Below are 22189 nucleotides of genomic sequence, written 5' to 3'. Positions count from 1 at the left end.
AAAATAATTGATCAGGGACATGGGGATTTGAACCATGATCTTCTCGGTTGATCCCGACCGGCCGATTTCCCACCGAGCTATTGCAACTAAATTGACGGATGCGAAATTTACCTTCGTATTCTAACGATATTTTTCACTCCCTAAAAACAGGGATAAAACGACATTTTCTAAAAATGAATCCTAGCTAGATGGATTTTTCTCCCCCGAAACCTCCTATATACTAAATTTTATGAAAATCGTTGGAGCCGTTTCCGAGATTCAGATTATATATATATATATACAAGAATTGCTCGTTTAATAGTATAAGATTACCTATTACCAAGAATTGCTATTCAATTATTACGTTCGAATGCACACACGCACGCTTACATACATACACTTGAAGGCACATACTCTTTATACACTGCTTAATTCTCCGTTAGATGCATGAAGCACGTATATTTCACAAGAACAATTACATTACTCCTATTTAGATATATTGTCGATACGTGCGTATGATTGATTACGCATTACACGATGAACGCTAAGTATAAATAGCATTACATCCAACGTTAACCTGTAACATTTTCATTAATTGAATAAAGCTTAGTAACCTGCAGTTACGTAAAATTTTGGACTTATGAACATTAAAATTAGAGTAAAATTCACGCACAATGATCCCTCCGGCAAAGACATAATTCAATTTAACAAAAACTAAATCCAAATTTTTCAATAATATTTGTGTATGTTCGTAAAACAATAAAAAAGCGACTTCAATTACATTGAAAAATAATACAATGTAGGTAGGTAAAAAAATAATCAAGTAAATACGCGTTATCACTCAAAAAGTAGTCATCAGATTTCGATCAATTTTTAATGCGTCTACAAGACAAGTACGCTTTCGATTAAAATGAGTACCAACAAAATTGATAAACCTAGTGAAAAGTTAGGTGGTATTACAACGTAGGTCAACGAAAAAATAGATATGCATAATTAGATATAACTCAAAAAGTAGTTGTTAGATATCAATTATATTTAAATGGGACCACATGATACGCACCAAATTTCGATTAAAAAAATCATTGAAATCGGTCGACCCAGTCAAAAGTTTTGAAGTATCATAATTAAATAAACGCTACACACTCAACATACATTAAAAAAGTGCGTGCGTACAAAGTACACGTATCAGAAGTGAAACTTCCTTGGCAAACTAATTTTTAAGTCTCGTTTATATTTATACAAATCTAAAGCTTCCGTTCCAGCACCATTGACAAAAACGTTGTCGTTTTATCCGCAAAAATTTTACCCTCATTCGCCTAAAGAAGTTTCGCTTCAAAAAATACAATCGAATTGACAACTTCCTCCTTATCGGTTCAAAATCGGTTAAAAATCAGTCAAATATCGTTATATATAAGAAAAGGCTCAAAGGTCGATCCAAAAAATATATATATATATAACTTATGTTTAAACTTGTAATAGAAGTAATATTATGTATATATGTATGTATATTTACTTCTTTTAATATCATATTGCTTGTTAACTATACGCCAATTCTTTATCAACTCTTTGTACAGTTCCCTACCGCTTCGTTTTTTCTACGCCATGTCCTATACCCAAAGGTTGTCTGGAAGAAATCGATCTTAGCAATAAGTCCGCCTTTGTACATTTTTCTTTGTATGTATCACTTTTTTGTAATGTTTCTTTGTAGTGTACGATAAAGAGTATTTATTATTATTACAATTATTATATTATTAATAATTTAACTTTACTTAAATAAATATAATACGTGACGCAAAAACTTTGTACCACTATTTTCGAAAATTGCGCGGGAGAGGAGTATATAATTTCGCATACTTATAGTTTATATAGAGAAGGAGTGCAGAATGTCATTATTTTTTTTTAATTATGCATAAAAAATACACTTAATCAATAAAAATAAAAAGTGCGTGCAGACAGAGTACACATGTCAGAAGTGAAACTTCTTCGGCAAACTAATTTTTAAGTCTCGTGTATATTTACACAAATTTCCTTTCCAGCGCCATCGACAAAAACGTTGCTGTTTCATCAAAACCTTGCCGTTTCATCAAAACGTTGCCGTTTCATCAAAACGCCGTTTCATCCGTAAAAAATTTACCCCCATGCGCCTAAAGAAATTTGACTAAAAACATTACACCCACTAACTATGTATTTGACTTTTGTATACTAATATAGAAGTATAGTATTTCATAACCGAACCTTAATAATGTCGAACCTTAAATTTAATTGTGGTCGAACTTCGACTACTGGCAGATTACTAGTATTTAGGTATGAAATATATATAACATAATAATCAGTAAAGTTAAGAATAATATATGTAGTAATAATTTATGAAAGTACAGAAGTTATTGAAATTTAAATAAATGTGAATACTACAATAACTTTTTATTAAGTTTGTAAAAGGAGATAAAACTTTAATTAAATTAAGAAAAAAAAATTAAAATGAATTTATAATATGCAAAAGCACACTTGAATTGCACCCGTGAGAAAACAGGACGCGTTGCGCAACAGATTTATATTTTAAAAATAATATTCAACTGAATATTTAAAAAAAATACAGTTATTATTTTGATTTCACATTTGATATCGGTATTTTGAATATTCTATATATTAAAGAGGTAAATATATATATTTACTAAGTTGAATTTCCACAATATTCTTTGGTATTGTTGGAATCGAATGGATCGGCTATGAAGCGGTTTGTATTCATTAGATAAGAAAATTGAACTATCAGATGTAGTATTTGTTAAACAGGGTTTCACTTATTGCTGTTTCTAGATCAGCTTCTATTGTTTGCTAGGAAAATTATTTTCATAAAGTGTCCTGGGTGACCGATAGTGTTGCCCAAATGCAAGAACAAGACGAGACTTAGCCAGTCTTGGTCTTGGTCTTGCGCCAATACACCTGGTCTTGGTCTTGGTCTTGGTCTTGCGCTCCCAGTCTTGGTCTTGGTCTTGGTCTTGCAGCAAGAGTCTTGCAAGTCTTGCAATTACCTATTAGTCTATTACTATTTATTAAAGTTTACTTTAAATCTTAGAAAAACGTATTAGAATTGGAACATTGTGAGCTTGAATTAACATAGCCATAGTAAAGATCAAGCAGATTAATAAATAACTGAAGATTTGATAAGAAATTCGAAAAATCAACTGACCTATATGTCGTTTTCCATGGAAGTAACTGTTTCTTAATAAACATTTATGATTTATAAGCTTACATTTGCTAAAACATGTAAAAAAACAAATTAATTACAATAACTTGACTGTATTTTAAAGAACAATACTTATCTGTCTAGAAAGAGATTGAACCCTCAACTTATAAGAAATTTAATAAAAGAGTTTTACGATTTATCATTTATTTGAATAAAAAATAAAATACAACACAAATCAACAGCTTTATCATTAGGTTATGATACTTTATATCAATTTTTTTGACCAAGAATTAATACAAAGTAACCATCTGGCTGACTCATCACTTAACCTATTTCTATGTTTTCTAATTACTAATGATGCTTTAGAAAATAACCTCTCAGCAGGTACTGAAGTTGCAGGTAAAAAATATTTAAGACGATAATTACATACTTAATATGTCGCACCCCTAGATGAAAACACCACTAACTCAAAAGTACTTACGTAAGTTAATGGCGTTTTTGAAAGTATCGCATGAATAGCTACGCAGAGTTAAAATTCTTTTAACTGTTAAAAAAATATTCTTACCTGTCCACTTCTTCCAGCGGTTACTAAAAAGCTTGTGATATCTCCACTTAATTTTGGTTTAACAGGAAGAAATATTTCTGATTCCTTTTTGTGGAAAGATATTAGATGTTTCCTTAAGCCTGAAGTGTTTCTGTTTTTCATTTTTATTTCAATCTTTTTATGTTGGCACAATTTACAGAAGGCAGTTTGGGATGCATGAATTATTTCGAAAAACTCCTCAAATTTGCTTTTGGGTCTTTTAGATCTGTGACTCAAACTCTCGTTACTCGGACTAGAATAATTTGAATCTTCGTCACTCATATTAAATTGTACACGTGATACGTTTTTAGAAAACAACGAGAATTAGTAAAAACAATTATTAAGTTAGACTCGAAGCACAGCTCAATTGGAAATGACTGGAATTAAAATAATTCCTTTATTTATAGTACGTTTCCTTGCTTTCTACCGCGCCGCCTCGCCACGTGCCGGCTCTATGAAAAGGATGCCGCCGCAAATCAAACAATGCCGCGTGCGGCGTACAAACACACACTAAATATTACCTACTTGTACAGACGCGACGCGTGAATAAAATATATGTAAAGAATTAGTGCCAATCAGTATTCCTTACATATAAGTGAATGTTTTGGCGTACATCTATACTAATATTATAAAGCTGAAGAGTTCGTTTGTATGTTTGATGACAGAAGTTTTAAAATAAATAAATAAGTCCTGAACGTCACTATACCTCCAAAGTTACTATTCCTCGTGGACGAAGTCGCGGGCACAGCTAGTAAATACTTACTCTCATCATCTCTCTCAGAGATATTCGGGCTGGTAAGTAATACAAAACTCTTATCGCAGGCTTTTTATTTTATTAGTAGGTAAGTACCTACGCTTTTTATATTATTTTATTAGTTTTGTAGAATTTTTTTACACGTTTCAAGTATATTTAAAAGTGGCTACAATATTTATTAAACGGGTGATATTTGAACACTTTTTGCTATTTTTTCTTGTAAAAACTTAAGAAATATAATGACTAAATGTACAATAATAGTACCTAAGTAATTAGTTTAAAACCATATAAGTAATCAATATTATAATATATACTTACTAGAATGAATTAATATGACATCTACTACCTATCCTTACCATTTTATCCTAATCATAATACTACTTGCGTGATCAGTATAATGTATTCATTTTCATTCTAAGCACTCTGAAACTTATTTATTCTTTGGAACACCTGTAGGTACTCTTAAAATTCGAAATTATTTTGCATGAGTATACCTACGCCCTATGGCGGCAATCAAATAGTGTCAAATGTTATGATTTCGGCGTGGCGGCAACGATTGTTTTAGATTTCAAAAGAAGCCGCCGGCGCGTGTATCATAACCATGTACTTCCGAAAAGCGGCAAATTTCTTTGAGAAGTAAGTACAAAACCTTTGATGCCGCATTATCAAAGTGCCGATGGTTAAAACATAACTATGCATGCACTCAGTTTGATTTTAATAGATATTTTTTTATTCGCTATGTTTATGGTATTAGTCGTAATGCGCATAGGTCCAGTTTTTCATATTCTTTGATACAGTTTTTTGCGTCTCATAGAATTCCTAAGCGTACCTACTAACTACTCAGTGAAATAGCGCTAAGTCCTAGCTGCAAGACGCAAGAGTCTTGCAGGCTATGTCTTGTTCTTGCTCAAGTCTTGCACGGTCAGTCTTGGTCTTGGTCTTGCTAAAAATACGCGGTCTTGTTCTTGGTCTTGGTCTTGCAAAAACGCAAGAACAAGACCAAGACTGCAAGACCAAGACTGAATTTGGGCAACACTAGTGACCGAGCTTAGCTCGGTATTTTTAGTAAATCGTGTTTTTTGGAAATCATATTTAAATACGAATTAAATATTGACAAAATATGAATAATATTTTCCGATTTTACCGACAATTAGAAAAAAAAAATTATCGATCTGGAGACCTGAGGATTTGAACCGTGGTCTTCTCGGTCATTCCCGACCGGCCGACTTCGCACCTAAGCTATTACACCTTTAATGCCAATTGCGAAATTTACCTCCGTATTCTAACGACGTTGTAGCCATTTTTTCATTGCCTAAAAACAGGGATAAAACGACATTTTCTAAAAATGAATCCTAGCTATATCGATTTATCGCCCCTGAAATCCCCTGCATACTAAATTTCATGAAAATCGTTGGAGCCGTTTCCGAGATTCAGATTATATATAATATACACATAAATATAATTTAATAGTCTAAGATAAAAAAGGCATACTTGTAGGTACTAATACTTCTTTTTCTTCGCTATGTCTTTTAAGCAAATATCTTTAGGATACACTCACGTTTGTCTTTTCCTAAGGTAGATAAATAAATCAATGCGTGTTTTATATAGGTAAAAACCGACTGATATACATAGATATCATTGGTAAATAAACGCATAAAAATTAAAAAAAAGTCTTAATCTAAATGTACAGTGGTTGTGATATGGATAAATCTAAATTAAGCACTTAAAACCTAGATTTAGATGACATTCAATTTATAAATGAACTAGCTGTGCCCGCGGCTTCGCCCGCGTATAAATCAGTGTGTCACAAAGTTTTCCCGGCAAACTTCCATTGAAACTCTCATCAAAATCGGCTTAGCCGTTCCGTAAACCTTCCTCTTAAAGCCCTCTCTCCATGGGTGAAACCGCATGACAATCCGTTCAGGAAATTTTGAGGGAACTGATCACATACGCTTTTGTTTTATAATACACTAACTGTTGCCCGCGACTACGTCCGCGTGGTTATGAAGATATGCATTACTGTTAAGATGCTTAATGCAAATTATTTTTTTATTTTAGTCACTTGAAATGCTTATTACTGAGTAACTTTTTCAAAGGCACAATTTAATATAATTTAATAGCTATTTTTATAAAACCTCTCTATACACCACATTTTTATTTATTTATCTTCAGGCTACAGTATAAATAGCCTATCAGGCGAACTTATAGCTGCTGTATATGTTTCATACAAACTATCAACCCCAATTAAACCCCCTTAGCGGTGGAATATCTCAAAATCCGTTCTTAGTGGACGTCTACTAACTATAATCTACCCCCCTGCCAAATTTCATCTTTGTCGATACCTCTCGATATATCTATATACTCAAATACCGCTGGATGGTGAGTCAGTGACCTTTCTCTTATATATATATAGATTACGATGTATTATTTGGACACTTCCTCACCATCTATAAAGCATACATTTTAAATTTCAAGTCTCTTACTTCAAAAACATAGGACTTTTATACAAACTTCCAACCCCCGTTTTATCCCCTTAGGGATTGATTTTCGTAAAATTCGTTCTCAGCGGATGTTTACGCTCTATAAGGAACCTATTTGCCAAATTTCAAGTTTGTAGGTGTTATAGTTTCGGAGGATTCGTGATGAGTGAGTCAACCTACCATCCCTCGTTTTAACCCCAAAAAGGAGTTGATTTCTAAAGATACATTATTTGGACACCTTCTCACCATCTAAAGAGCGAACATTCTAAATTTCAAGTCTCTTACTTCAAAAACAAAGGACTTTCATACAAACTTTTAACCCCCGTTTTACCCCTTTAGGGGTCGAATTTCGTAAAACTCGTTCTTAGCAAATGTCTACGCTCTATAAGGAGCCTTTCTGCCAAATTTCAAGTTTGTAGGTGTTATAGTTCCGGAGATTTCGTGATGAGGGAGTCAACCTATCATCCCCCGTTTTAACCCCAAAAGGGAATTGCTGTCTAAAGATACATTATTTAGACACCTTCTCACCATCTAAAGAGCGTACATTTTAAATTTCAAGTCTCTTACTTCAAAAACATAGGACTTTCATACAAACTTTCAACCCCCGTTTTACCCCCTTAGGGGTCGAGTTTCGTAAAATCCGTTCTTAGCGGATGTCTACGTCCTATAAGGAGCCTACTTGCCAAATTCCAAGTTTGTAGGTGTTATAGTTCCGGAGATTTCGTGATGAGGGAGTAAACCTATCATCCCCCGTTTTAACCCCAAAAGGGAATTGCTGTCTAAAGATACATTATTTGGACACCTTTTCACTATCTAAAGAGCGTACATTTTAAATTTCAAGTCTCTTACTTCAAAAACATAGGACTTTCATACAAACTTTCAACCCCTGTTTTACCCCCTTAGGGGTCGATTTTCGTAAAATCCGTTCTTAGCGGATGCCTACGTCCTATAAGAAGCCTACTTGCCAAATTTCAAGTTTGTAGGTGTTATAGTTTCGGAGATTTCGTGATGAGTGAGTGACCTTTCGCTTTTATATATATTATAGATAAACCTAAAGTTTTAGGTGTTTCATTTATAAATCGAATGACACTTAAATTTAGGTTTTAGGTGTTTTATTTCTGGATGGTTATTGTTTTCAATTGTTACGAGCAATTTCTAGTCAATAGTTTTTAATTTATTGGTCCCAAATATAATTATTACGATAACGCAGTCAGGCTTTATAAATTTTGATCAATGAATTTCAAGTCTTTTATTATTATTACAAAATAAATCCTGTAATTTTGATATTGTTTGTACATTTTAATAAAAAGTTATTAATTTTAACATGAAACCTTCAAACTCAAAATTGTTACCATAGATTTGGAAAAATGTTGTTGTTGATAAAAGTTTTGTCGTTTTTCATAAAACTTTAAAATGTGCATGTATTTGAATAATTTCAAGCCAATCATCGCTTGATTTATTGAAAGAGTTTTTAAAGTCTCAGTCTTCATGAAATTTTATTATCATAAAATATTTTCGTCGTACGTAGTTAACTGATATTTTTCTAATAGCACAGTCATTAACTTTTTCTTATGCTCTTAAGCGTCAGCTTATTATTAGGTATGAAAATAATAATTCAAAAGAAATAATACAACGAGATGCTTAAAAAATATACATTTTCTTTTTTATCGTAAAATATTTCGTGTAAAAAGGGAATTAAAGATAATTCATACAATAATAAATATTTACACAAACAAACATTTTTCTGAAACTGCTCAAGAGTACTTTAAAGTGATTCTTTTCATTAATATAAAGTATAAATTACGTTTGTTCGTTTAAGTAAGTTTTTCCTCTTGGATAAGACGCGTTTAAAGAAAACCTTTTTCAACTGATATTAGCCTAATGTTATTCAGGGATTCGCTAAATGAGCTTATTTAATGGAACAACAAAAGTTTCGAACGTCAGTCGCCAGAATAAATTTAGTCTATGATCCGAATTTTAAACTTCCTTTGTACGTCTACTTATTGGATAAATCGTGTGTTTTAAATGATGAAGAGAATATAACACTGCATAATAATAAATTAAAAACTGCGGTTAATTAAAATTTATGAATATTTTACAGCTATTTCACAAACTAAACCATCAAATATACCGTAAATGCAAAGAATATAAAATGGAAATGGCTCACTGAATAATATGCCTCAATAAAAATAATAGAATTCAATTTATTTGGATTATCTAGTTTTGAAAAAATAAAATATAATTTATGAAATATGGTTACTGCAGAGAAACGTACCTTTCTAACGTCATCATTTATTTATTTTTTTAATTTAAAAAAGAAACATGATAATATTAAAAATGAAATGTAACTGTGTAGAAATAAAAACGTGTATTATGGTTTTAGCGATTATTTGTTCCAAAAAGAATACCTAGATAATTTTTATCTTAATATATAAATCTCGTGTCACAATCTTTGTCCGCGATGAACTCTTAAACTACTTAACCGATTTTAATCAAATTTTCACACCGTGTGCAGTTTGATCCAACTTAAAAGATAGGGTATATTTTGTTTTAATATATGTAATTATTATATTTAAGAAAAAAAAGGGCGATACGAAGTTTGCCAGGTCAGCTAGTATATCTTTAAAATACTATGACAATTCTGCAAAAGAGTTTTCTTTTCACTGCACAAGTATTTATGTTCGAAACGGAAATCACTGGTGTGTTCCGAACAAGGAGCCAGTACGATACGTCTGTTTTTATATAACGTAATAAAACTAACGTTTAAAACGTTTGTGCCTCTGCGAGATGTAAGTCGAAAGAAAAAAGGACAACACTTGTATTTGTTCCCTACAAACATTTTTAATACACACCCTTAAACGTCACTTATCGATGCCATTTATTTTTTATGTGTCTATTTCTAAGAAAACCTAAAAACACAGATATTTCAGCTTTTAGAATTATTTTATCAGTAGTCAGTCAGTCAGTCAGTTCAGTTTATTGCAGTCCGCTGCTGAACATAGGCCTCCCCAAGTTCGTGCCAGACATCGCAGTCTTCCGCGATCCTTATCCAGCCCACACCGGCAATCTTACGTAGATATAGAGTATGAACGACTCAAACATTTGACTTCATACAAATAAGATAAAAATTTAATTAGAAATATTTATATACTTCATACAATATGTTTCGAGATAGCGTTTAGCTTTTATAAACTATTCCTGTTATTTAATCTATGAAAATCAGTTACTGAATTATATGAAAATATTTAGCATACATATTTTGAATAAATAGTTTGAAAGTTACGCTCCAATATATGGACTACCTTTAAACTTAATACAAAACATTATTATTTCATTTTACTCATATTCGTATTTTGATTTTCTCTCAGATTAAGATTACATTTTAAATAATTTAGCAAGTATAAGTATTTATTTTTGTACGAAAACACTATTTCTTATACAACTCGCTCTCTATATATTTTATGTAAACTGTGATGTCTTGAGTGTCGTTTTAATGTCCAATCACTAAGCATTTGTTCCAGTGAAAATACGCTTTGATCTTTTCCGAAGGTTATTTAAATACTTTTGTGTTTACAATTCATCTCGCACCGACAGCGAGTAAAAACATTTCAAGAAAATCTACATGGGTATGAGAAGAAATTGTGAGACAGTTATTTTTCATTGTTTTATATTTCTATTGTATAATTTCATATTTTCACTTGTCGTATTATCATTATTTTGTAACAGTAGAAACTTCATGTCCGTAACACATATTTTTTTTAATATAATAAATCTAATATGAATATAAAGTGTTAAGATAGCTTAAAATAATAATATAAGACATATCAGTATGAATTCATAATGCAAAAAAAAATTAGGCTTATGTCTTTATTAGTCTTCTTATTTAGTGTCACAATCGCTAATGTTTGTAGTCGTATGTAATATTTATTGCGTGTGATAAATGTAAGTCGATGGGCGTAAAAGCTTTTATCATCAATCCTGCAACTGACGCGACCTATTCGAATATTGACGTATATCTAGCGATGATCCATTAAGGGTTCAAAGTTTGCAAACTCCCAAAGAGGTTAGACGTAGGATAGGATTAAATTTTAAAATCATTTCCTGCTATTGAATAGACAAAAGTCTTAAAACGGTAAGACCTATTAAAAATAAATACCAAAAATAACGGATTAATAGTAAATAATTCTAACGACAAACATTGTTTTTAAATCTCCGGTCTCTAGCCAAATGAGTTGATATCATAAGATTTGTTCAACGAAAAATGGAACAACAATAACGATTAATAAAACTTCGAAATCTTGAAATAAATCTCGTAACAATATAGTGTAACAGAACGTTACGTGTAATTACATATTTATAAAATATGAATAATATTTTTTTTTTCTAGCTAGATGGATTTATCTCCCACGAAACCTCCTATATACAAAATTTTATGAAAATCGTTGGAGCCGTTTCCGAGATTCAGATTATATATATACATACATACACACACACAAACACACACTCATATCTATATATATATTGATTATGCGGATATTTTATATCGTATCTTGACATTTTTGACAGATTCTATATTTATACTATTAAACGAGCAATTCTTGTATATATATATATATATATATATTGTATATATATATACAATAATTATATATATATATATATATATATATATATATATATATATATATATATATATATATATATATTCAATATATTTCCAGGAAATTAAAAACTTGATCTATTTTAATGTACCTACATATATATCATGAAACGATGGATTTAAATGAATAGTAAATAATAATATCAAGAAAGACGGAACTCCAGACATGTTGTCAGCTTATATAGAGAGCTTGTCATAAGCCTGGAGAATCCATTAGACATGTTGTTTCCGGTTGTAGTGATCTTGCTAGCGGCGAGTACTTGCACAGACATAACCAAGTAGCCAGGATTATCCACCAACAACTTGCTATTCAATACGGCCTCGTTGAAAATGACTTGCCTTATTATAGGTATAACCCAAAGCCATTTCTTGAAAATGGTCACGCATTGCTCTATTGGGATCGGTCTATTGTCACTACAGGTTTATTGCAACCAATAAACCTGATGTAGTGCTAGTAGACCGATCAGCGCTTCGAACAATTATTGTTGGCTTAATAGTTTCACATGACGATAATCTGGTAAAAGCGGAAAAAGAACAATTAAGTAAATATTTAGACCTTGCCCACGAGATTACCGGCATGTGGAATGTAGACTCAACAATAATTGTTCCTGTTGTTGTGTCAGTCAATGATTCATTAACGAAGAGTTTCAACCAACACCTTAAGAAACTCTTGCTTGACTGTTGGATCAAGGGTCGGATACAAAAGGCATTATTTCCATTTCAAATATATTGTATTCTGGGACTTCAGGAAGTACTCTAAGAATTTTGATGATCATCAGTGAGTGACGACATCGGGGTTTTTTAGATATCAATAAAATCTAAAGTATAAGAGCTATGCAATTGAAACTTTATACGTTTAATAAGTTCACTATTGATATCATATCCCCAGAATTTTGTTTATCTGGTATAATCCAAACCCAAGTTATGAGGGTTCAAAAAAACGACGAAGCACTTCGAGAAAAGATAGGTAGTGCTTTTCGTTTTTTTTTTTTCTCGTCTTGGCGGGGGCACTACTGGCTACCGGGCGCACTGGGGCAATGATAATACATATTTGTCAATTTCATATCACCTCATTTTCTAAAATAAACATCAAACCGTATTTGCAAAGTAAAGTATTCATTCATACGATTTTTCTTTTACTGATACCTCAAGGCATGCAGAGTAGAGATCTCTGACAGCAACTGACTGTTTCATTTCACCGCGTGTGTCGAGAATCAAATTTATGTAATAAATAGTAATATTTTTGTTCGTTGATTAGTAGATTAGTGTTATATCTAATGTGTCTTTTTGCTCAGATATTAGATATTGTAAAGTTCCACATAAAACTTTTTTCTAATTCATACATACTTTTCCTCGCACAAAGTTATAATCCAGTAAATTGTCACTCACACTCAAGAAATAGACCTATGAAAGTGGGACAAAAAAATAAACCTAGTTGTAAATTTACTGTACTTAGTAAGAAATAGTTGAAGGAAGTTTGAATACTATATAACATAACACATCAATGTGATGCACGACGTATTAAATCATTGGTTTCCGTCTTAAAGTGCATTTCATCAAAACAAGGCAATACCGAGTCAACAACGCGTGGCGGCACGACATGACGCGGCACGCTGTCACCTGATATGGAGTGACATTAACTGATGGGTATTTATTGACGTCATGTTACATGTCACACGTTATTGGTTATCGAGGACCTCTATTATGTACACACGTAACATTACTTCCATTATAATATGTTAGCTTAGACTCTACTAATACCAATTAAATTTTCGAACGTTGCTGTTGAATGATTGCGTCAGTCAATCCGAGGTATTATTATGGGTTTCAATCAATTGATAGAGAACTAATTGTACCTATTGTGCTAATAAAGCGATATGAAACTAAGCTATTCTGATTTAGGTATTATTTGAATTTTTGATGTGACAACGTCTAATAAATCGATGAATGCCGGCTGCATGCACGAAAAAGGATGACTCACTGTAGCGTTACGCTCATTGTAGCATTACGCCCATTTCTCCGTTACGTTCATTGTACGCTTGCGCCGCATCTATATCTCTTCCACTCGATTATTGGCCTATGCGTCCGATGAGATGCTTTGTTATGACGTTGTCATGTTAAACTATCGTCCATAAACCAACTTTATAGACAACCAATTTTTTTTTCTTTGACTCACCTACGTGAGGCAAATAACGAACTTTCGTACTTATGACTTGTAAGCAAAGATATTATATTTTGTTGCTATTTTCAAATTGAGAAGGAAGAACTTGGAGAGGCCTATGCCCGACAGTGGACTGCGACAGGTAGAAGTCAAGATGATAATGATGATTTTAAAATTATTACTATAATTAGATATAGTATTATATAACACTATATCTAATTATGTACTCGTACTATATTAGATAAAGTATTTTATGGTTACTTTAAATTATTATTACTTTAAAGTTATAAACGTTTCATTATTAGGAAATTTTACTTATCCAAGAAGCTCTACAAACTGAACGCTGTGAGAAGCGACCACATATATCGTGAAACCCGTACCGTGTGCAATGTTCCATACAAAAACATAAAATTTGCCTCGCGGCTTTACTCACAAACAGCTTCTTATCAGATATTTATTATTAGTTATCTATTACTCATTACTTTCTAAAACTAAAGTTACCTACACCTTATAGTCAGAGCAAGATCTATTATATATAACTAGCTGTAAGCTGTAGCTGTAGCTGTGTGTATAAATAACTAGCTGTAGGTAAACTGCGCGCGTTGCTACGCTTTTTTTAATTTTTATTTTGGTCGTAACAACTCAGAAACCTTTGTGGGCTCATGCACAAAACTTTTGCTAAAGGTGACATATCACATGACTAAATGCACATAGGATGCATATGGAGGTGGCCACGTTGAAAACTTATTATAAATTTTAAAAATATTAAATTATTTTAACATTATGCTCTCGTTCTTACTTAAAACTTTTTTTATTCAACCAACACGATAGGTTTCCAGCATTTTTTAATCATTAATCAGCCTTAGGAATGATAGAAATTTTTTTTAATCAATTGGCTAATTTTAAGAATTCTCCACCTTGCTGTCTTTGAAAACCGAAAGTAGCCAAATTTTCCTAATTAAATACGGCTTTTCTTTTATTATTATGAAAGCTGAGAGTCTGGCGCATTTTGAAGACTAACTAAGGAATCATAAGGTCACCTGTTTAGATTTTTAATTTAAAGTTGAAAATTTAAGTCCTAATTCACGGAACGTAAATTTTTGATTTTAGACCAACATTTTCATAACTTTCATCAAAGCCACGAAGCTGATTATTTTATGCATAAAAGTACAACTCATGCGAATTCTGTTGTAAAAAATAAAACTCTAAAAAGTCTCTTACTATTTTTTTTTTAGAAATTTTTTAAAGTGGTCAAGTCGAAATTTCTCAAAAAATCGAAATAAATTCATAACTCCTAAACTATAAAAAATCGTGTAACATATATGGGGGTGATTCGAATACCCCACAACACACCGGACCAAATTTTTTTATATATAGACTAGCCGTGGTTTGTACTCGTGTATAATATATAAATTAACTAGCTGTGCCTCAGATGAATTTGAGAAAATCCCGTACTAATATATTTTAAAAACATTCGTTTGCAACTTGAGCGACTTCCAGGCGTTCATTTGATTTTACAACATCTCCTAAATTACGCGACCAAATTAAATGCAAAATACCTAACTAATAATAGTGTAATAATGTCACTTTTTAATTTTTGTGATTATGAATTCGTTGCAGAGTTATTTTAAAAGTATGATGTCTCCTAAGATACGAGTATTCATGCAAATGATTTCGAATATAATTTTTTTCATGAAGAAATACTTATGATGAATTGCGTATTTATTTGGATAAAGATTTATGTCATCAAAACCACCTGCACAGATAGTGCATTATTTTAGGACAAACTAGATAACCATTAAATAGTTATAATGAATACCTTAAGAGATAGATTTATCAATGCACAGCTTCTGTTAGTAGAGCTTGATGTTATTTAGCCTAATTTTTCGATTCGGACCAGCAGTTCCTGAGATGACCGCTTGTAAGCAAACAAACTCTTCAGCTTTATAATATAGTATTAGTATAGATTATAATTATGCAGAGATTTTACCGAGCTAGGCTAGTTTTTTCCTGAAGTTAACACGTGTGAAACCGCAGCGCACACCTAGTTTTTAAATATAGTACATAATTAAAATAATATGTTACTTACGGACCTCTTTGTATGCCATATTTTTGGATCGACCATTCCAGAGCAGTGCTCGCTCTCGAACAGTTTATACAGGTTTTCAGAAAGTAACAATGCAATGCCATGTTGTGGTGTACTATATAATGATTGTTATTATTGTCAATTATTAATAGAACATTTTCCGTTTATATTATTAAAAATGCTTAAACCATATTCTAACATATTATTATTATTACATATCATTAAGCAATGGAACATTTTGTTTACACTAAATGTTAAACAATAAGATGACACAAATGATGAAAAAAATATATATGCTTTAAGTTGAATGTTCCGCTTGACGGCCGAGTATAATTGATTTTTTTTCTACTCCCCGGGGACACGACATTGCCAATAAACTCTCGTATCAACTTATCTTTGATCCTTAATCGTATTTTGTACGAAATCGATAGTAATTTCCTGACAAGTGAAAAAAAATACAGAATGAAAAAATCTTTTACCCAATTCCAAATTTTGTAAACCATTTAATTTTTAACCCGTTAAATGTCGTCTAACTTTGCTCGTTTAAATAAGTACGAATGCTGTTAAAAACAACCGCTCTGTTGTAATCCGAGTAGTTGCCTAAAACACTGACGGTTAGCGGGTTCGATTCCCGCTAATATTTCTTCCCGGTTTGGATGTCTGTCCTTGTGGGTCTCCCCACCGTGCCTCGGAGGGCATGTTAAGCCATCGGTCCTGGTTCTGATATATACCTGATAACGATCGTTACTCATAGTATGAACATATCCACCAACCCAAAAATTTTAAGTTACTTCTCACAGATAAATAAACATGCTTATGAAAATGTCTGTAAAAATTGTATACTAACTACATAAAAATGCTAGACTTCTTACAAACTTTAACTTCTTTATGGTAGTATTTCCGGCAATAATTCCTTACCTTACCTTTCTTTACCTTTAATCTTGGGCATAGTTTCGTTTAAAATTTCATCTTATATATATATATATTGTATATATATAGTTGCTATCGATATAAATTTTTGATTTCAATAATAATACACATACCTGGCTGTATTATTCAGTAAACAATTATTAATAGTATTGTTATTAACGTTTAAATAAGGTTTCATGATTACAACCATCATCTTTCAAAAATTGGAATGAAAAGTATTCAAAATGAAAATTTTATTTACAATATTCTTAAATGAAAATTCTAAAGAGTGGGTGTTCGAAATGCCTTCTGCGTAACTCTTGTAACCTTGTTTGTAAATCAAAATGATAAAAGAATTTACTACTTATTTTTATCACTTTAATTACTATGTAACTCATTGTAATCAGTTGACAATTGTACTTGTTTGTGAGATGAAGATGATGGAATAAGTAGATAAAAAAACGTATTTAATTACGTCAAACTAAATTGTATTATATGATTATATAAATAAAAATGAATCGCTAAATGTATTGCTAAGCACGAAAGTCGAGAATAGCTGAACCAACTTTGTTAAAACTTCTTACAAAAGGAAAAATATAGGAAGTTGAACAAAATTAGAAATAGGATAAAAATGTACAGTTATTCATACTTTAGATACTTGACAGTTCACAAGACCGATAACGACTGTCAGGTCAGCTTGTACTCGTAATAAGTATTTGTAATTAAAAAGAGTTAAACTGAACACTTTTCGATTACTTTTCAATTTACAAACATGCTGTAAAAAGTTCAGTAAAAAAATTATCAGTTATTGGACTTAAGCAGCGCTTAGCGGTGCTCTGGATACACCTCAGAAATGTACCGGTTTATTGAAACATCGAATTTTCTGTATAAAGTAACACCAACTAGTTTCGACACAACTAAATAGAGATTGATGACAAAAGAGACTACAGTTACAACCTCGGTCGTTTTTCAAACTTTAAATAACACCAGGAGTTAAGTATAAACGTAAGTACAAAAATAGTTATAATTGATTATTACTGCCACATTATGATCATTGGTTAAGCATATGTAAGGCGCATTGATTTTTTTTTAATAAAGTACATTTTAAGACAATGTATTCAGACTTAATAATTATGACTTGTACCTGTGTAGTTACGGCAAAAAAATATAGCCGCCCCCTCTCTTTCCGAGGATGTCGTGAGAGGCGACTAAGGGATAACACAGTTCCACTACCACCTTGAGACTTAAAAAGTCGACCGATGGCAGGATAACCATCCTACTGCTGGCTTTGAAATACACTACTTATTTAGTGCAAATTATTCGCACAGGTATAGATAGTATACATAGAACGAAGACGGGCAGCAACGTTTCGGTGCGACAAAGCCAGCCCTGCATTAACCAACCCGCCTGCCCAACGTAGTAACTACGGGCAACACACATGACTTCATGAAATTTTTTGGCGCGAATTTGTGAAGGCTTGTGTCCTGCGATGTCCTGTGGACTGCGATAGACTGAAGTGATTGATTGATTAATTCAGACTTAAAGACAACTTAAATGAGTTTCTGAACATTTGTTTTACTTAATTGATTAAAAAAATTTAAACTATTAATAACCATTCCATTATAGCCATACCATTTTGAACATAATAAACTACAATAGTTATGTCAAATTATTCATGTTAATGTTTTTTCTTGATGAGTTCATCATTTGAAATAATGTTTTTAACTTCCTGAGTCAACCATCTCATAACAAATAATATACTGCGTTTTAAAGTATCTGTAATTATATAGTAACTACGTGTGTACTAATTTATTAAGTAACTAGCTTTGCCCACGACTTCGTCCGCGTGGAATAGTGTCTTTGGACAGCATTTTTGGATATATCTTTTGGTTTATAATGGATTGTAAATATCGTCGTTTGGATATTTACATGTTCAACGTGATTCTTTAAATTTGCATAATTTTTTTTATTTGTGAATCGATTGACACGAAACAAACACTAAATGTTAAGTAAAGCTTAACATAATATATTAGTGAAAACCAAATCTAAATCGGATAAGCCGTTTTTGAGCTTAGCGTGCACAAACATATCACATTTACATTTTAATTATATATATATTGATGATTTGTGCGTACATCAACAATTGTAATTGTACCAAACGTAAGAGTTCGCAAAAACTAAAGTAGTTTATTCCTTTTCAGATTGCAAAATTAAAATGGAGAAAGCGCTAAGCATCTTGTTTTTCGATATTACTCGTCTCTGTAAACGCAATAACAGATCATAGTCCGCGGATAAGTGCAGTCTCAAGTTAAGACAGTCTACCGAGATTAATATAATTATTTATCTTTGAATTTGATTAATCTTTGAATAAAATATGCCAACTGAATAAATGATTACCATTAGGTAAAGTATTATTTGTTTAGTTATTCTATGTATTAATACGCTATTAATAATTTCATTATATTTTCCTGAAATTAGTTCAAATCTAACATACTTACACAGAGTACTTTGACAGTTACAACAGACCTATTTGCGACATATGCAGTTGGATGAAGAGAGTGTGATTATATATTGTTGATACTCTTTAGTTTCGGTTTCATTAAAATGGTGAAAATATTTCATTTTCATCTGAATTCACATGTCTCCGTTCTTTGCCCAACAAAATCGCCGCTCGCAAAATTAACAACACTCATTATAACGATCTCGCAGATAAAACAAAAAAAAATGTTGTTGCGTTTTAATGATGAGTAGTATGGCTGCCATAATTAAATTATCTATTTCGTAATGGTTTCCACCAAAATAATTTTATAAATGAATATTGTCAAATTGTTGTTAATCTTTAGAATTAGTAGCTTTCCGGTTCTAGGCATGAATCTGTAAGACTTAAATTGATTCAAACCATGAAATAAACAATTACAATTAGAAAGACGTTGTTTAAATATTGACTTAATTTAATCTGTATTTTGTTATCGTAGTAAGGATAAACTTCAACACTTTTCATTCAAATAAGTCACGGATTGACATAGTGATTCTCAAGTGATAGTCGTCCCCTGCTACATGAGTACATAGGTCTTCTTTATGAATTTTTAACTTTCGCAGCTAGAACTTTCTAGGCGACAATTATCCGCGACACTATTCAGGTTGCCTGTCCACTTCGTTGATGGTATGTGCTAGAACTAAAATTGTTGAAACATATTTAAATTATCCTTTAAAGTTTCTCATTAGGCAAGAAGGGATCAATTTATATAATGTTACATACAATACTTGTTAAACCGGCGAAGTTCGTTGTAAGCGACACAATATATTATCTGTAATCCATGTATATAATAATCTATAATGTTTTTATATAAATATAAATCTTTATGTTGGTAATATTTTAAATAGTGTAAGGTTTGTTAGTCGTTAAGTGAGTCGTCCAGTGACCGCCAAGTGTTTCTTCTTGGATACGTCTCTTGAGAAGTATGTCTGTTGTTCTGAAATTTATAAGCCCCTTCAAGTAGGGGACCTAGTGTTTGTCGTCGACCCTAATGCCGGCGTTTGGCCGCGAGGTATAGTCGAAGTAGTTTTCACCGGCAAAAACGGTAGTGTGTGAGTGGTACAAATTCGAACTCAACTGGGTAGTCTTAAGAGATCTGTTGCTCGTCTCACTAAAATTGCTTTGGATGTATGAGTGCGGCGGCAGCAGCACTGAAGGGGGCTGTGTAAGCGACGCAATATATTATGTGTAATCCATGTATATAATAATTTGTAATGTTTTTATATAAATATAAATCTTTATGTTAGTAATATTTTAAATAATAGTGTAAGGTATTTGTTAGTCGTTAAGTGAGTTTTCCAGTTACCGCCGCTGCGATCGGCACGTTACGATTAGGTAAGTCATTTGTCAAATCTTCTAGCTATTCGAAAATAAATATTTCCTTATCCACGAGTGTATTATATCCGTCCAACATCGACCTTCTACATTCGTACTGCTATTTTTTGTGTATATATTTTTTTCTTGTTCTGATAATAAAGAACACCAAAAATATACACGTAATTTTAAAGCTCCTGGAAGGAATTGGGGATGAAGTGGGCAATGCACTTGTGATGCTTCTCGTGTTGCAGACGTCTATAAACTACGGTAGTCGCTTACTATCAGGTAGCCATATGCTTGTTTGCCGATCTAGTTACATAAAAAAAAATAGTGCCAGCTCTCGGACTATTATAACCCAGTAACATAAGCTATATTTTATCAGGAAAAAACAAAAAAGTGAAAATGATATAAAACACACGGACGAGTCTGGAACACATCGCTATAGGTATTTGATAATTGTGTTTGCTCACAATAAAAAAAAAAACGACTTCAATTACGACGACAAGTATTATGAGATGTAATGAATAGATTATTTTAACTAAACATACTTATTAACCATTATACACTATGTAACCTAATTTTGTACCTACTTAATGTATGATCTCTTGGAAATATACCTAGTCAGTATCTACTTAGCAGTCTCGACTTTCATTCCTCTCTCAGGACACCACTTTAAAAATACAACATAGTTCGACGAAAAAATAGTCAAGTAGTATCTACTTACGCATTATTAGATATAATTTGAAAAGTATTCATGTTGTCATGTGCCTTCTAGTTTCTGAGTTCATACATAAAAAATTACATTCGAATTTAGAGCCTCCCCCTTTTTTGTAAGTTGGTTAAAAAACAGATGTTGAATAAGTTACAAGCTCTACTTAACAGAATCTACAATATAAACATGTGCGGTAAATAGAAACGAGAATACCATTGTTTTAGTAATAAATAATTCTTGAAATAGAATTTATTGATTATATTTAAACCGAAACAAATTTTAGAAATATAAGAATACACAATAATATTATAAGCTTATTAGATCCATTGAAATTTTTAATAAATCAATAAATGGATGGACGTAGGTTATTTTGAATAGGTATAATGCGAGAGAACGCTATCCTCCGTATACACTAGGGTTGCCAGATGGTCGGGATTCGTCGGGATTATCCCGACATTTCGTATGATGTCCAGAGTCCCGAAAAAAAACTAAATGTCCCGACAAACAACAGCAAAACAAAAATCTAAAACTATCGCGATAATAAATGTAATGCGATGCGATAATTAATGATCTCAGAATCTGCCAAAAAATGTTTTTTTTTTTGTTTATTGTTTTTGTGATTTTTATTTTTATAATAAAAAGTAATTTTGTTAATTGTTTTTGTGATTTAAATTTTTATAATAAAAAGTGATTTTTATAATTCTTAATATTTATTTGTCCCGTTGGTCCCGACCCTAATCCCAAAATCCCGACTTTTTGAAAATTTGTCCAGATATTTTAGTCTACCCATCTGGTAAACCTAGTATACACACAGCTGCTTTTGTGTGA

The 22189-nt window shown here is 31.9% G+C and overlaps 1 long non-coding RNA gene across 1 annotated transcript; it reads right to left on the bottom strand.

The window, feature by feature from the left end:
• Window positions 1–394: 394 nt before the first annotated feature.
• Window positions 395–21947, bottom strand: LOC123668672. Its single transcript, XR_006745618.1, has 4 exons — window positions 21773–21947; window positions 12024–12031; window positions 9428–9430; window positions 395–406 (listed from the first exon to the last, which is right to left on the bottom strand). It is a non-coding gene; the product is annotated as an uncharacterized LOC123668672 (long non-coding RNA).
• Window positions 21948–22189: the final 242 nt, after the last annotated feature.

This window comes from Melitaea cinxia, chromosome Z, assembly GCF_905220565.1.
Source record: "Melitaea cinxia chromosome Z, ilMelCinx1.1, whole genome shotgun sequence".
In the NCBI taxonomy this organism is placed as follows: domain Eukaryota; kingdom Metazoa; phylum Arthropoda; class Insecta; order Lepidoptera; family Nymphalidae; genus Melitaea; species Melitaea cinxia.
This window is presented reverse-complemented; position numbering and strand designations above follow the sequence as displayed.